Consider the following 17,407-nt stretch of genomic DNA (forward strand, 5'->3'; position numbering starts at 1 on the left):
TGCCTCTTCCAGTTTCTGGAGGCCACCTGCACACTGTCTTCCTCTTATAAGGACCCTTGACTACACTGAGCTCTCCTGATTAATCCAGGATAATCTCTGCATCGTGAGATCCTTAATGTAACCACACTGGCAGTCTCTTTTGCCAGGTAAAGTAACATATGCATCAGTTCTGGGGATTAGGAAGTAGACATCTTTGGGGGGCTATTTTTCTGCCTGCCGCAAATGCTAGCTATAACTCATATAAGCAAAGCCTTTTGGGGCCCTCAATCATTTTTAAAGAGTATAAAGGGGCCTTAAATATCAATAACCTCAGATATGCAGATGACACCACCCTTATGGCAGAAAGTGAAGAAGAACTAAAGAGCCTTTTAATGAAAGTGAAAGAGGAGAGTGAAAAAGTTGGCTTAAAACTCAACATTCAGAAAACTAATATCATGGCATCTAGTCCCATCACTTCATGGCAGATAGATGGGGAAACAGTGGAAACAGTGGCTGACTTTATTTTTCTGGGCTCCAAAATCACTGCAAATGATGATTGTAGCAATGAAATTAAGAGACACTTAACTCCAACCAGTCCATTCTGAAGGAGATCAGCCCTGGGATTGCTTTGGAAGGAATGATGCTAAAGCTGAAACTCCAGTACTTTGGCCACCTCATGCGAAGAGTTAACTCATTGGAAAAGACTCTGATGCTGGGAGGGATTGGTGGCAGGAGGAGAAGGGGACGACAGAGGATGAGATGGCTGGATGGCATCACCAACTCGATGAATGTGAGTCTGAGTGAACTCTGGGAGTTGGTGATGGACAGGGAGGCCTGGAGTGCTGCGATTCATGGGGTCACAAAGAGTCGGACACGACTGAGCAACTGAACTGAACTGAACTCCTTGGAAGGAAAGTTATGACCAACCTAGAAAGCATATTAAAAAGCAGAGACTTTACTTTGCCAACCAAGGTCCATCTAGTCAAGGCTATAGTTTTTCCAGTAGTCATGTATGGATATGAGATTTGGACATATAGAAAGTTTTGGGTTTGGGTAGACTCCAGGAGTTGGTGACAGACAGGGAGGCCTGGCGTGCTGCGGTTCATGGGGTCATAAAGAGTTGGACACGACTGAGCGACTGAACTGTACTGAACTGTAAACCAAAACATTTGAGAACCATTGCTCCAGCATATGAATAGATGAGGTGGGAAAATGAAAACACAGAAAAGCTAAGTGATTAACCAAAGTCATACAGACTTCAAGTAGACATTCAACTTGAAGCCAGGTCATCTGGCTACTGAGGAACCTAACGTGGCTCCCTCTAAACCATGCTTCCCACCCTGAACACCTGGCCTGAGACAAAGGCAAACAGAAATTATTTTGTGGGCATGTTTGAAGGCATCAGATAAAGGGCACAATAACAAGAATTCAGATGCGAATTTGGTGAGGAGCAAGGAGGGCAGGTTGGAGAAGAAAGAGCTTAAAACAATTCTACTTTTCAGAACCTTCTTTAGAAATATACAAATTTATGATGTCACGTGAGAAAGGAGGAAAATGTTACAAATGGCTAAGTATTCCAGGGTTGAGTCAGAGAGCAGTGAGGAACAGTTCTTGGTCTAGAGAGCAAGATCAGGACCAAAGTCTGGGAGATGTACAGTGAGTGTGAAGCAAAGCACAGCTCTGATTCATACGATGGGGCCTGGTGGGCAAACTCAGGTTTATGGTCACTCATCCCGACAATGCCTGTCAAGCCCTAGTTTTGATGCCCTCACTAAAAATGACACCGGAAAGGCAGCATTCTGGAGATCTCTCCCTGCACCATTTTGATACGACTGGAGTCACAATTTTGCAGAAGGAAAGAAACTGCATTCAGGTGAACTGTATTAAAATCATGCTAATGGCTCAAATCACAGTCTTCCAGGGGATACATTTATAGTTAAAAGAGGAGAACTGGGTGGCTCAAAGGGCCAGTTGCTGATCTATCAAATGAACTGGCTACTCCAGGCCAAGAGAACTGGGAGAAGTGGTAATCAGACCCTTTTCAGACCCAAGCAGTTTGTGCTTGTGAATGATGGTTCCCCGGCCCAAAGCCTGGGCAGGACCTCCTCAGGGACCCACTGGCCATTCCTGGTAAACGTCTCCACTTCTTCATCTCTTTCCTAGCTCTCCAGGCAAAGTTCCTGGAGTGTTCAGCCAACTAGACCAAAATGGCAGTAGTACGTGAACTGACAGCCTACAATAACCAAGCAAATAAGAACACAAAGTAACCACTCACTAGAATTTGCTATCCAAGGGAGGAAAAGACGCAGAATTATCGGATATTTATATTTTCCAGGTGAAGGTGTGGGTCCAATAAGAGGTAGCCCCTCGGAGAATCTCTCATCACAGAGCTCAGCATTCCCTGGGGATGTTTTCTGTGCCTACCTTCTCTATGGTAACACTAGCATTAAAACCCAATCTATAACCTGCAGAGCACAAAGATTCTGCAGAGCAGAAACCCGCCTAACATGTCACTGTCCACACAAAATCCTAATCCACACACTCCCATCAAATCTGTGTGGTCTCTGAAAAGGTATGATGGCCTACAGATGGTGTTTCTGTTGCAGAATGAATTAAAACTATTAAATCAACACTCTCAGCTGACATCTATTTTGAAATAATATTTTTTTTTTCCCATGTGCTGAAGCACAAGGCAACTTAACATTTTAGAGACCAAAATCTTCAAGCTACTTTCTATGTCCATTAAAAGGGTGCAGAATATAAGTCTGCAGAAGTCTACAGAGATGATGCCTCTAATTCACAGCAGTAAATACCTATTTTCTGTACTCCACATGTGGAAGAAGGGCATCTTCAGTCAGAGATCCACATATCTAGGATTCTGGTAAAAAGAAAAGTGATACTTTAGCAGAAAATAGACTCTGTTCTTGGGAGTTATTCTAAAAGTAGCGATTCCACCTTCCAAGGAAGTAAATATTCAATAGAAGAACTAGAAAAAGAACCCAAGTAAACGTGTAAGGATATAATATGTGAGAACACAAATCAACAAAAACTTCAATCAAAAAGAATGAAGATGAGCAATGAAACCATAACATAATTGAAAGAGAGACTGCTAGACTATTTTCAAAAAACAAAACCAAAAAATAAAAAAAGAAACACAACTTCAAGACTGAAAAATTTCTCTAAAGTCATAACCTCTCCTCTCCAAAGGACACACACACACACAAACTGCTCAATCTCACCATTCATTAGAAAGTGTAAATTGAGACCACATTGATATACTATTTTATACTCATTAGAATGGCAACAAAATACCAATTGTTAGAAGGAAATGGAGCAACAGATAAACTATGATAGATTTTTGGATTAGAATTTTATTTAACAATAAAAATTCATTTACTACTATTACATGCAACAAGTGAATCTTAAAAGTACAACTGAGTGAAAAAAATGAAAGCTGCAGAATATCACACACAATATACTATTCTTATCAGGATTAAAAACAAATAAAACTAGGCAATTTTTTTTGGATATATATATGGACACAGTAACATTATGCGCCAGAATGGAAGTCAACTACCACTACAAAGAACACTGTTTAGTTCAACTGACTTTTACTTTTGGTAGACAGACTTTCTCTGAAAAGAACTGAAGAAGTTTCCACATTTAGTTCTAGGGCAAATTCTTAATCTCATGTCTGGGAAGCACTGGCCTAGACTCTTCAACTCCAGAGAAGTAGCAGACCTGGTAAATATAATCTTCCTGGATAAGGAGTTGCAACCCAAGGCAATTCTGACTAGAGGAAATGACTCCCCCAGGCCTCCCTGAAGCTTTCTGATCTGGCAAGGAAGGCCCTTTTCTGTCACTTCCAACGACTCAGAGAGTGTTTCTGGTGCCCTTTGTTTTCTGTTTCTCCCACCCTGGCCCATGTTGCCTTCCACCTCCAATGAGTAAAGTGGCCTCTTCAAACCTTTCTCCTTCCTCCCGCAAACCACTCTGGCCTTTCCTTGGCTGATTTTGACCTGGGGCTGAAGACTGGAAAGATCCCTCCATCCATCAGAGCCTCACAGACCATTGCAGAACTATGCAGGAGAGATTCTGAGGAACTTCAGATCCATGAGATGTTTGAGAACGGATGTTGGAAAACACTCAGTTTGACTTACGTGTCCTTTTATACGCTCTCTGCCATCGCCTACTTCACTGTTCTTGAAATTCAGAAATTACACCACTCCTTTCGTCACTGCAGCTTTGCCTAGAATAATAAAGCCCGGGAATTAGAAACGAGGCAACCAGAAAGAACAAAAAGGTCCAAGGGAAAAAAAAACCACTCTTGTATAATCATTCTTGACATTTAAAAGGAAGAAAGGCCACCTGAATTAAGGAAAGTCTTTACCTTGGTCCAAGGCAATTTTCATATTTAACTAAACTATTAACAGTAAGTTTATGTTTGTAGAAGAGACCATTATTATTTACAAAAAGTTTTCACATGTGTTTTCTCATTGAAGTTGTAAGATATTGAGGCTAAGCAAATATTATTGTAAAATGCAGTGGCCGAATATCCCAAGGTTAAGGAACTTTCCAGTGACCCTTCAGCTGGCAAGCATCAGAGTAGGAATTGGAATACTCTATGACTCCTTAAAGACGGGCACAATAAAGGACAGAAATGGTATGGACCTAACAGAAGCAGAAGATATTAAGAAGAGGTGGCAAGAATACACAGAAGAACAGTACAAAAAAGATCTTCACGACCCAGATAATCACAATGGTGTGATCACTCACCTAGAGCCAGACATCCTGGAATGCGAAGTCAAGTGGACCTTAGAAAGCATCACTACGAACAAAGCTACTGGAGGTGATGGAATTCCAGTAGAGCTATTTCAAATCCTCAAAGATGATGCTGTGAAAGTACTGTACTCAATATGCCAGCAAATTTGGAAAGCGCAGCAGTGGCCACAGGACTGGATAAGGTCACTTTTCATTCCAATCCCAAAGAAAGACAATGCCAAAGAATGGTCACACTACTGCACAGTTGGACTCATTTCACACGCTAGTAAAGTAATGCTTAAAATTCTCCAAGCCAGGCTTCAGCAATACGTGAACTGTGAACCTCCAGATGTTCAAGCTGGTTTTAGAAAAGGCAGAGGAACCAGAGATCAAATTGCCAACATCCGCTGGATCACCAAAAAATCAAGAGAGTTCCAGAAAAATATCTACTTCTGTGTTATTGTCTATACCAAAGCCTTTGACTGTGTGGATCACAAGAAACTGTGGAAAATTCTGGGAATACCAGTCCACTTGACCTGCCTCCTGAGAAATCTATATGCAGGTCAGGAAGCAACAGTTAGAACTGGACATGGAACAACAGACTGGTTCCAAATCAGGAAAGGAGTACATCAAGGCTGTATATTGTCACCCTGCTTATTTAACTTATATGCAGAGTACATCATGAGAAACGCTGGGATGGATGAAACACAAGCTGGAATAAAAATTGCCAGGAGAAATATCAATAACCTCAGATATGCAGATGACACCTCCCTTATGTCAGGAAGCAAAGAAGAACTAAAGAGCCTCTTGATGAAAGTGAAAAAGGAGAGTGAAAAAGTTGACTTAAAGCTCAACATTCAGAAAACTAAGATCATGGCAGCTGGTCCTATCACTTCATGGCAAATAGATGGGGAAACAGTGGAAACAGTGACAGACTTTATTTTGCAGGGCTCAAAAATCACTGCAGATGGTGACTGTAGACAGGAAATTAAAGGACGTTTGCTCCTTGCCAGGGACAGGAGCCTGGTAGGCTGCCGTCTATGGGGTGGCACAGAGTCGGACACGACCGACATGACTTAGCAGTAGCAGCAGCAGCTCCTTCGAAGAAAAGTTATGACTAACCTAGACAGCATATTAAAAAGCAGAGACATTACTTTGCCAACAAAGGTCCGTCTAGGCAAAGCTATGGTTTATCCAGTAGTCATGTATGGATGTGAGAGTTGGACTATAAAGAAAGCTGAGCACCGAAAAATTGATACTTTTGAATTGTGGTGTTGGAGAAGACTTCTGAGAGTCCATTGGACTGCAAGGAGATCCAACCAGTGCATGCTAAAGGAAATCAGTCCTGAATATTCATTGAAAGGACTGATGCTGAAGCTGAAACTCCAATAGTTTGGCCACCTGGTGCCAATAACTGACTCATTGGAAGAGATCCTAATGCTGGGAAAGATTGAAGGCAGGAGAAGGGGACGACAAAGGATGAGATGTTTGGATAGCATCACCGACTCAATGGACATGAGTTTGAGTAAACTCCGGGAGTTGGTGATGGACAGGCAGGCCTGACATGCTGCAGTCCATGAGGTGGCAGAGTCGGACACGACTGAGCGAGTGAACTGAACTGAATGACTCATTCCAATCTCTTCCACAGCAACAAATGATACAATGGCTTCAATTTGAAAAGCAGCACTATTATTTCTTCTTGTACTACATATACCTTCTTAGGCAATAGATATAGAAATGCCTTTGCCTGCTGAGTGACACTCTGGAGAAGGAAATGGCAAACCACTCCAGTGTTCTTGTCTGGAGAATCCCAGGGACAGAGGAGCCTGCTGGGCTGCCGTCTGTGGGGTCGCACAGAGTGAGACACGACTGAAGCGACTCAGCAGCAGCAGCAGCAGCAGCAGCAGCTGAGTGACACAGACTCTGCCACAGAATTAAATGTTTATTTACCAGAGACAACCCAAAGAGTAGAAAATTCACAACAAGATAGTTAAGAAACACATGTATCTTTTCCACATACCTTCTTTTTCTCTTTAAGTCATAGAATTGCTAGGCTTTGTTTCTCTTTCTCTCTCTCTTTTCGGAAATAATTTCATGTGTAGAGAAAAGTTGTAGAATAATAATAATATCAAGAATGCCACGTACTCTTTACCCAAATATTCAGCTACTATTAACATTTAACACGTAGAATCATTCACTCTCTGTCTCTCTACAGATACCTACATTCACTCAACATTTTTTTTGTTTCTGTACCACATGGAAAAAAGTTCCATACATCACGGCACCAAATACTTCAGAATTTATTTCTTTAGAATAGACATATTCTTATATAACCATAATGTTAGTATTCAATCTTAGTAAATTTAATATTGATACAATACTTTAATTGACAACCATCTTGTTAACCCAATAATGTGCTATACAGCATTTCTTTTTCCTCCAATTCAGGATCCAGTCCAGGGTAAGATGTTGCATCTAGCTGCCATTAATCTGAGACATATAGCTCTTTTTTATCTTTTATGATACTGACACTTCAGAAGAATATTTGTTGTTGTTGTTCAGTCACTCAGTTGCGTCTGACTCTTTTGTGACCCCATGGACTGCAGCATGCCATGCTTCCCTGTCCTTCACAATCTCCCAGACTTTGCTCAAACTCATGTCCGCTGAATCAGTGATGCCATCCAACCATCTCATCTCTGTCACCGCTTTCTCCTTCTGCCTTTAATCTTTCCCAGCATCAGGGTCTTTTGCAATGAGTTGGCTCTTCTCACATCAGGTAGCCAATATTGGAACTTCAGCTTCAGCCTCAATCCTTCCAACGAATATTCAGGGTTGATTTCCTTTAGGATTGACTGGTTTTATCTCCTTGCTATCCAAGGGACTATATAGTCCTACCCTTCCCTGATAGCTCAGTTGGTAAAGAATCCACCTGCAGTGCAGGAGACCCCGGTTTGATTCCTGGGTTGGGAAAATCCCTTGGAGAAGGGATACGCTACCCATTCCAGTATTCTTGGGCTTCCCTGGTGGCTCAGCTGGTAAAGAATCTGTCTGCAATGCGGGAGACCTGGGTTTGATCCCTGTGTTGGGAAGATCCCCTGGAGAAGGGAAAGGCTACCCACTCTAGTATTCTCGCCCGAAGAATTTCAGGGACTGTATAGTCCATAGGGTCGCAAAGAGTTGGACACGACTGAGCAACTTTCACTTTCCTTTTCTTATATTAACAAAACACTTCCATTTTGACTTGTCTGACATTTCCTCATGAATCAATTCACCTTATGCATTATCAGCCAGAAAACTACAGAGGTGATGTTTTCTGGTGTCATAGCTAAAAGTATGTGAAGTTTATGTACCCCTCCCTGGCAATATAAATTTCAATCACCAAGCCAAAGTGCTGTCCAATTTCTCCCCAGAAAAATTATTTTTTCCCCTTATAATAAGTAATCTGTGGGGAGATGCTTTCAGACCATGCAAACATCTTGTCTTTCGTCAAATTTCCCCTTAGATTTAGCATTCATTGGTGATCCTTGCCTGGCCTGAACTTCACTACCATGGCTACAACATGCTGACGCAGCTGACAGCAGCGAAGTCACTGGCAGATCCTCTCAGTTCTGCAAGGTTTGGCTTTATAATTGGTTAAAATGGGTCTATGAGTTATGTTCTTAGTCCTAATGCATAATCCTTAACCCCTAGACGTGGTCTTTCTGGTGTCCCAAGGGAACGGTCAAGGTGCTCAATGAGGTCTCTCCACCCTGGCTAACCCAGAACTCTACATTTCTCTCCACACTGCATGACCCCTGCCAGGGCCATTCTCTTTCCCACCCGGGAGAAGCTGCTCTCTACTAGGTCTCAACCTGTATGGATACACATCTCAGCTTCTGAGTTCCCCTCTCATAGCTCCCTCCTCCCCAGTCACCTGCCATACAAACTTCAGCCTCTTCAACAGCCCTGAATTCTGCCGACCACCAGGCTGTAATAGGCTTCCCCTCCTGGTAGCCAGACCAGGGAATGTGCTCCAGCAGAAAACTAGGGCAAATGTGGGTCTCACTTCACGTGACTCTTCTCTCAAGGATCAAAGTCCTGGCTGGCTGTGTTCCTGGGACTGACAGTAACTGCCTCGCGTGTCATCCAGGTCTCCAGTTTACCAGAGAAGGGCAGGTCCAGCACCGGTCGCCTCTCAGTTTCTCTAGATTCCTTCAATGCTAAGTGATGTTTGAGAGGCACAAGGCTGCTCCATGGGGAAGAGTTAAGAATCAAACGCTTGGAGCATATAACAAATGCTCTTTATTTAAACACTTCAAAGAAACTCTCTAATAATCTGTTTCTTAGAAATGTATGTGTTTACTTTTATTGCAGCACTGTGGCAAGAGAAACACTCTCTAGCAGTCAGGCAATTCTAAAAAATATGCAATAAAATGACAGGAAAATGTCTCTACTGCTTCCAGAAAGCTGATACTCACTTCAGATAGCCAGCTGGCTATCACTCTGACATATATTTCCATAACTCTTCTTCTAAGTGGCACAATAAAACACTATAATCTAGCCAAGGAATCAAAAGTTAGTTGCTATTTGTTTTTCTTCCTGTTTACGTGCATGTACTTAGGGGTGGGGAGAAGACTCCTTTTCAGATAAGTCATTTCCTGGCCTCCTTCCATTTCTATTCCTAACCACTGGTGAGAAAATAATCAGAAAAAAATAGTCCAAAGGAAAACTTGCAGCCCTAGAAACAAAGCTAATCAAAAGGAAATTGGCAACAAGAATAATATTTTCATCTCACATACTGTGAGCAAAGAGGAGTTTGCCATTGAGGAAAATGGAGAATAGGTCTTTCCCGGTACAAGCCAGCAGATCTGTGCCGACAGCATGCGTGCACACACACATGCGCACACACACACACACATTTGCACACATGTATACACACACACGGCTTTCCATACAGTGCGCCAGGCAGAATGGAATGACCTCTTTCTACTTCTCGAGCGTATGTTCTCCATACTGGATAGGCACATTGTGTGTGTGTGTGAGCTCAGTCGTGTCCGACTCTTTATGACCCCATGGACTGTAGCCCACCAGGCTCCTCTGACCATGGGATTTTCCAGGCAAGAATACTGGAATGGGTTGCCGTTTCCTTCTCCAGTGGACCTTTCCAACCAGTGTTTCTGTGCTGTGTATCGCCTCACACAGGGGAGGCATCTTCTCCTCACACAGGGGAGGCGTCTTCTCCTCACACAGGGGAGGCATCGTCACCTCGCAGACTTTGACTGTGAAGGAGAATATACTACCTTAGGTCATAATAAATATCAGCCAGGCTCAGAGTGACTAATGCTGGGCTCTTAATACTTCTGGGGAAAACTGAAAACAAAACCAGAAAAGAACCAAAGATAAATGAAATCCATAGGGATGAAAAGTATGAAACCCAAAGACAGAGTTTAACCTAGGAAAGAGAAAATGAAGACAACTCCACATTTAACTCATTTTAAGCAGTACTGAGAGCCGTGGACAGCATTTTTCCATTTCCACCAAAGACACCATATAGAAAATAATTTTAAATTTAAGTACTAAAATTTTAGCTTCAATATGAAGACTTTCCCCAAAGCCAGAATTTTCAACAAAGGAATATGTAGTTTATACACCCATGACATGCTATGATATGATAAACATCAAATATTCAGGGCTCTCACACTTGTACTCAAGTAGTACTGGTGTTCATGATTCCGCCTCAGAGAAGCTGTAATAGTAACAGATAATACAACCGTCTATGAGTGCTTTACTCTAGGCTGAAGGTCACACATCTCACAGCTGACATGACAGCTCTGTTGGCGATGTGGGCGTCACAGTTTCCCCTGATTCAAAGTCCCACCTCTTAACTACAGGGGTAAAAATGAATGCTCCCCAAGTGGCTCAGTGGTAAAGGAGCCAGCTGCCAGTGCAAGAGACAGAGGTTCGATCCCTGGGTCAGGAAGGTCCCCTGGAGGAAGAAATGGCAACCCACTCCAGTATTCTTGCCTGATAAATGCCATGGACAGAGGAGCCTGGCGGGCTACAGCCCATAAGGCCTCAAAGAGTCAGGCACAACTAAGCATGCTCAACTCAATGCAACATGAAACTTACTATCTGTAAACTGGGATGGTACCTGCTTCACAAGGCTCTTGAAAGGCTCTGTAAGTTACTCATAAAATATTTAGCCTGTGCCCACCCCACAGTAAGCACTTAATAACTATTTATGATCGACAAATAATTTTAACTTTTCTGGGTCAACTTCTAATTATTCAATCTTGAATCAGAAACTAAACAGAGACCTTATTTCAATGAGGCAAATACCACTTCAGGGTAAAAAAGAACTGGTCATGCATTCAACCATTCCACCCAGCCACATCCATCCATTTCGTCAATAGACCTTTACGGGATGCCCACCACTGGGGCAGACCTTGTGCAGAATATGAAGACAAAAATGACATGGCCCATAGATATGCTCAAAGAACACCATCATCTTATTATCAACTGCAAACACTGCAGAATACTATGTGCCAGGAACTGCTCTAAGCACCTCAAGTGTGTGTGTGTGTGTGTGTGGTGGTGGTGTTATCATTTAGTGGCTACATCGTGTCTCTTTTGCAACCCCATGGACTATAGCCCACCAGGCTCCTCTGTCCATGGGATTTCCCAGGGCAGAATACGGGAGTGGGTTGCCAGTTCCTTCTCCAGGGGATCTTCCCAACCCAGAGGCTGAACCTGCATCTCCTGCTTGCCAGGTGGATTCTTTATCACTGAGCCGGCCACCTGGGAAGCCCCTGTGTGTATGTATACTCTATTAATCCTCACAACAACTCTTTAAAGTAAATACTATTTATTATCTTCAACTTACGGATGAGAATCTGAGACACAGCAATAAGTGACTTGCTCTAGCTGACATGCCTTGTAACTGACAGAGCTCGGATTTAATTCCAAGCTGTCCAATTTCAGAGCCTTGGGCTCTTAATCACTAGCTATACTGCTTCCTCCAAGGCCACTAAGAACTAGAGAGAGGACAGACTACAGGAAGGGCCCAGCAGGAACATGAATAAAGTACAGTGCTCACGAGTGAGCTGTGCTAGCTCTACACCTAACACCGAGCATGAGTCCTTTTAACTAAGGAATGACATGGTCAGCCACATGATACCAACCCAGACTGAAAGCCATCCACAAAGCACTGACGTCTGCCACTCCGAGGGACCCGCTTCTCAGTGATTTAACACATACTAAAGGGAAAGAGCGGAGAAGGCAATGGCACCCCACTCTAGTACTCTTGCCTGGAAAATCCCATGGATGGAGGAGCCTGGTGGGCTGCAGTCCATGGGGTCGCTAAGAGTCGGACATGACTGAGCAACTTCCCTTTCACTTTTCACTTTCATGCATTGGAGAAGGAAATGGCAACCCACTCCAGTGTTCTTGCCTGGAGAGTCCCAGAGACAGGGGAGCCTGGTGGGCTGTCGTCTATGGGGTCGCACAGAGTCGGACACGACTAAAGCGACTTAGCAAAGGGAAAGAGAAGCACTCAGAACCCTCCAATTTGGCCTTGAACAAATTACTTGACCGTTCTGTGTGCTTCAGCATCTTCAGTGTAAGGAGTAAATGATATAATTTATATAGAGAACTTCATTCTAGTACTCAGTACTGAGGACTGTACAAGTAAAATAATAATATTCATTAATTAAATAATTGCATATTTGCTTCAACACTGTCCTAAGCCATATGGGAAAATCCCAACAACTAGATAATACCAGTTTATAAATCAAAAAGAATTCAATCTATGGTACCTGAAATACACTGTGGATTCATTATTAATAAATATGAACTACTGTAACTTAAAAATACTATAAACCTGTGTTTCTAAATGCTAGGGAATAAGAAAAGTCTTCCATGTTAAGAGATAAGAGAGGCTAGTGTGTACTAAGGTCAGACTCTGGTCTTAGTCACTTCACAGATGTTACTCAGTCTTCAAAACCACTCAGAGGTTCATCAAACGATCCCAACTTTTTATTTATTCATTTATTTTTTATTGAAGGATAACTGCTTTACAGAATTTTGTTGTTTTCTGTCAAACCTCAACATGGATCAGCCGTAGGTGTACATACATCCTCCCCACTTTGAACCTTCCTCCCATCGCCCTCCCCATCCCACCCCTCTAGGTTGATACAGAGCCCCTGTTTGAGTTTCCTGAGCCATACAGCGAATTCCCGTTAGCTATCTATTTTACATATGATAATGTAAGTTTCCATGTTACTCTTTCCATACATCTCACCCTCTCCTCCCCTCTCCCCGTGTCCATAAGTCTATTCTCTATGTCTGTTTCTCCACTGTTTCCCTGTAAATTAATTCTTCAGTACAAATGATCCCAATTTTACAGGTGAGGATTCTGAGCCTCTCACTGGTTAATGATGGGCTCCACAATAAGCAGTGGAGACTGCTGCCAAAAATTAGAAGAGTTACTAGAGAGGCAAGCAGGTTGGCAATTTCGAAATCAGGCAGTCCCTCCACTGAGCATTTCTTTGGCACCCACCGGAATTTTAAATATTGCACGCAATCCAGCTCCCATCCCCAAGATGTGTTCTGTGCTTTAAGGAAGACTTCCAAGTCACTGCAAAGTCAGGATATGTCTCCCATTAAAGTGACAAACTACCACAGATCTCATTCTATCACCCAATTTAGTCATTATGGCCCTTGGGAACAAGATCAGTGAGGGGATTTACAAATTGCTAGGGCTTCCCTGGTAGCTTAGCTGGTAAAGAATCCCCCTGCAATGCAGGAGACCCCAGTTCAATTCCTGGGTTGGGAAGATTCCCTGGAGAAGGGATAGACTACCCACTCCAGTACTCTTGGACTTCCCTGGTGACTCAGTGGGTAAAGAATCCACCTGTGATGTGGGAGATCTTCCCTGGGTTGGGAAGATGGAGAAGGGAAAGGCTACCCACTTCAGTATTCTGGCCTGGAGAATTCCATGGACTGTATAGTCCATGGGGTCACAGAGAGCCAGATAAGACTGAGCGGTTTTCACTTACACTTATGGCTGTACAAAAGCGACTAATTCCCACACAAGAGCAAACTGTTCCAGAGCAGGGATGCTGTGAAAATGAACATTGACAGCAGCTCACCGAGTATGCGTTTGGGGTGAGGATATAGAAGGAAAAGGTGAGTTGAAATACCCTTTTCTCATTTTGTCTATAGCAGAGGATCCTTATCACAAATAGTCAAATCAGTGACTCGCAAACTTATTTGTGGTTCTCCAAGTCTCAACTCGTCCACAGCAACAACACAAAATGAAGGCAGCAGGGAAGTTCACTGTATGTAGTCTAAGACTTGAGTCTGCTTCTAAAACTTCCAGTATATGAACTCCATCTTTGACCACAGGGTTCACACTTTGGTCACAACTGCATCCTCAGCGCAATACATGGACGGGTAGACCACAGGCCTCCAATAAATATGGGTGATGTGCATACCCAGAAAAATATAAAAGTGTAGGGGAGGGAATTCCCTGGCGGTCCAGTGGTTAGGACTCCATACTTCCACTGCTGAGGGACCAGATTCAATTCAGAGTTGGGGAACAAAGAACCCACAAACCACTCCAAGGCCACAAAAAAAAAAAAAAAAATGTAGGGGAGAATGGGTGAAAAGGGCTGCCCAGGAAGGATCACTTAGCCCATTCAAGCACGCCTCAGTGCCAAAACACTGCTTGCAACTGAATACTTCTAAGAAATGTGACATTGGGACTTGCCTGGTGATCCAGTAGTTAAGACTTAACCTTCCAATACGGGGTGAGGGTTCAATTCCTGATTCGGGAGCAAAGATCCCACATACCTCATGGCCAAAAAGCCAAAACATAAATAACACTGTAACAGTTTAATAAAGACTTTAAAAATGGTTCACATCAAAAACAATTTTTTTTATTAAAAAAAATAAAGAAATAGGGGATTTCAGGAAAGTAGATTTTATGATTTTTTTTTTTTTTTTGGAAGGAACACACTGGGAGCAAAAAAAACGCCTCCCAACTCCTCTTGACTGTTCAAAATATTTACCAATATTTTGAGATACTTACTGACCTAAAATGTGCCTTCTAACCTGCTATTTCAGAAACATGAATCATATACGTTAAAAATTTACAGCTAGAACTGTGCTTGGTCACAGCCAACACAATGAAGAACAAGGCTGGGCCAACTAGATTTTAACAGAGACAGAGACTGTAAACAAATAATTACAATACCATCTAATTAGAGCTTTTGGCAAAGGGAGCTGAGTGCGGAAGGGTGCAGAGGAAGGCATGACTAAGCCTGCTGTGCGTTTCAGTCCCACATATGAGGAAGGATCTTTCTTTTCCCAAAGTCCTTTGCAATTTCCTTGTCCAACTCTCATTTTCTCCTTTAAAGCAAAAAAGCAGCACAGTTTGTTTATATACTAAGTCCTTTAAACAGTCACCATGCTCCTCAAACATCATCACATCCCCAGGAAAGACCGCACATTAATATACACTAGTTAAATAAGAAGTTTCTCAATTAATGATCAGCCGTACCATAATACTGGTTGCAAATATAATACAGGTTGCTAAAATACATACACAATTTGAGTGTTTATAAAAGCTGTATCAGAATTTTCTGGCCCCAATGTTTCCTCCCAAATTACTAGGTTTCTTATAGTCAATTAAAACTGTATGTAATTTTCTGTCCAAAAAATCTTAAAGATACAAGCCAAATGAATTCTTTATCTAAAATCATCACCTCATCATTAGCAGTTCATTATATTGAATTATTGACATGCTACCCATCTGTAAGAAAGATTTGGGACAACATTCAATAAAAGATACATATGTACTTGGAAGTCACAAATATAAAGTCATGAAGTGAAAAAAGAAGTTGGTTTTCCAACTACAAGATAATGTTGCTGGTATACTTGAACAGCAATATTTCTACAGTCCTAATAGCCAGAGCAAAAGGGGAAATGAGGCAGGCCACAAAATTCTGATCAAAGAAAGAATAGAAAAGGGCCTTTCCCCCTAGGAACTGAGAAACAGAATCTTTTTTTTAAACAATGGCTTATCCAATACATGAAGAAGCAGTGTTACATGGTTCCTTATATTTTTACTCTGAGTCTAATATTAAAGTGTACTTCAAAGAAGGTGCTCAAGGAGGCACTGATAATATCAAAATAAATACCTTTTCTTTCTATCAAGTTTAAAAGTACTAAATGTGGGTGTTCATGATAAGGCACTTCAGTTACGTCTGACTCTTTGCAACCCCGTGGACTATAGCCTGCCAGGCTCCTCTGTCCATGGAATTCTCCAGACATGAATACTGGAGTGGGTTGCCATGCCCTCTTCCAGGGGATCTTCCCTACTCAGGGATCAAACCCAGGTCTCTTACGTCCCCTGCACTGGAAGGCAGGTTCTTTACCACTAGCGCCACCAAAGTACTAAATAAGATGACTGAAACACCTTGTGCGGGAAGGTGTCGCAGAGAAGCTGGTCCCCGAAACAAGGCCTTCTAGGAAAGACCAATATCCAAAATGCTTTCTAATGCAGCAGCACTAAAAAAAAGAAACATGAGGATAAAGTGAAATGAATACTTTCTCCCATACAAGAAAGCATTTGGCGTCATGTACCAAGGGCCTTAAAAAAGCTCATATCATTTGATGCAGTTCCAGTTTGAACCTATCTTAAGAAAATCATTAGAATTGAGTATAAACTTATATACATCAATGTTTATCCCTGTTTTCACTACTAAAATTCAAACATTTCTAATTGATCAACAGGAAAATGGCTTAAGAAATTGTGAAATAGCCACAAAACAGAATACTATGCCGACATTAAAAATTGCAATCATGCAGAAATGCTTAAGATATAATATTAAATGAGGAAAACAGGATACAAACATATCCTTATAAGTATAAGATAACATACAAATATGTATACACAGAAAAGGAATAGGCAAAATATACCATGTAAGTTGACAAAATAATGTTTCTGTGCCTTTCTTCTTTGCTTATCATAGCAATTAGAACAGCTTCCAGCTCACGGTAGGCATGCAGACATAGCTGAATGAACCATCTTCATGATTAAAAACAACAAATACCATTTTTTAAGTGTCCACTTTTTTATTTGTGCCCTGGCTATTCATAAGAAATATGTCAAACATTTGTTAGGAAGAGGTGCCTGGGGACTTCCCTGGTGGTCCAGTGGTTAAGATTCCACGTTTCCACTGAAGAGGGCACGAGTTCTAGTCCTCATTAGGGAACTAAGATCCCACATGCAGACACTGTGGCTAAAAAAAAAAAAGGAGGTTCCGGTTTGGAACACCGCAGTGAAAACATCACTTATGGGGAGAGGGAGGTTTTGTCCCATCTGTCAGTAAAAAGCTCAGTTGACAGGAATGATATTCACACTCCTTTCTATCCCTTTATCAACATGAGTATGACTCAACAGTTAGGTTCCTGGGAATTTAGTGTCCTTGTTATCTTTAATCTGTACCCTGATGTTCAGCAAAAACCGACTTTCTAAGGTTCATTCCAGCTACAGAATTAAATGACTCTACTACGCTTTAAGTATTCTCAGGAGCCAGAAAATAGAATCATACGAGTATCATTTATCTTGTTTTTCCACATTTGTGACAGGAACCAAATCAATGTAGAATTATTAAAGAAAGGA

At 42.0% G+C, this 17,407-nt stretch overlaps 1 protein-coding gene across 9 annotated transcripts in view; it reads right to left on the minus strand.

Annotated features, from left to right (window-relative positions):
* SGMS1 (sphingomyelin synthase 1) overlaps positions 1-17,407 on the minus strand; it is a 327,599-nt gene that overhangs the window by 224,144 nt on the left and 86,048 nt on the right. For all 9 annotated transcript variants that reach the window (XM_055559870.1, XM_055559869.1, XM_055559868.1 and 6 more), the window contains one exon: positions 4,140-4,228. The gene's annotated coding sequence lies outside the window, so the exon portion shown is untranslated. The remainder of the gene's footprint in view (positions 1-4,139; positions 4,229-17,407) is intronic.

Source organism: Bubalus kerabau, chromosome 22 (genome assembly GCF_029407905.1).
Source record: "Bubalus kerabau isolate K-KA32 ecotype Philippines breed swamp buffalo chromosome 22, PCC_UOA_SB_1v2, whole genome shotgun sequence".
NCBI lineage: Eukaryota > Metazoa > Chordata > Mammalia > Artiodactyla > Bovidae > Bubalus > Bubalus kerabau.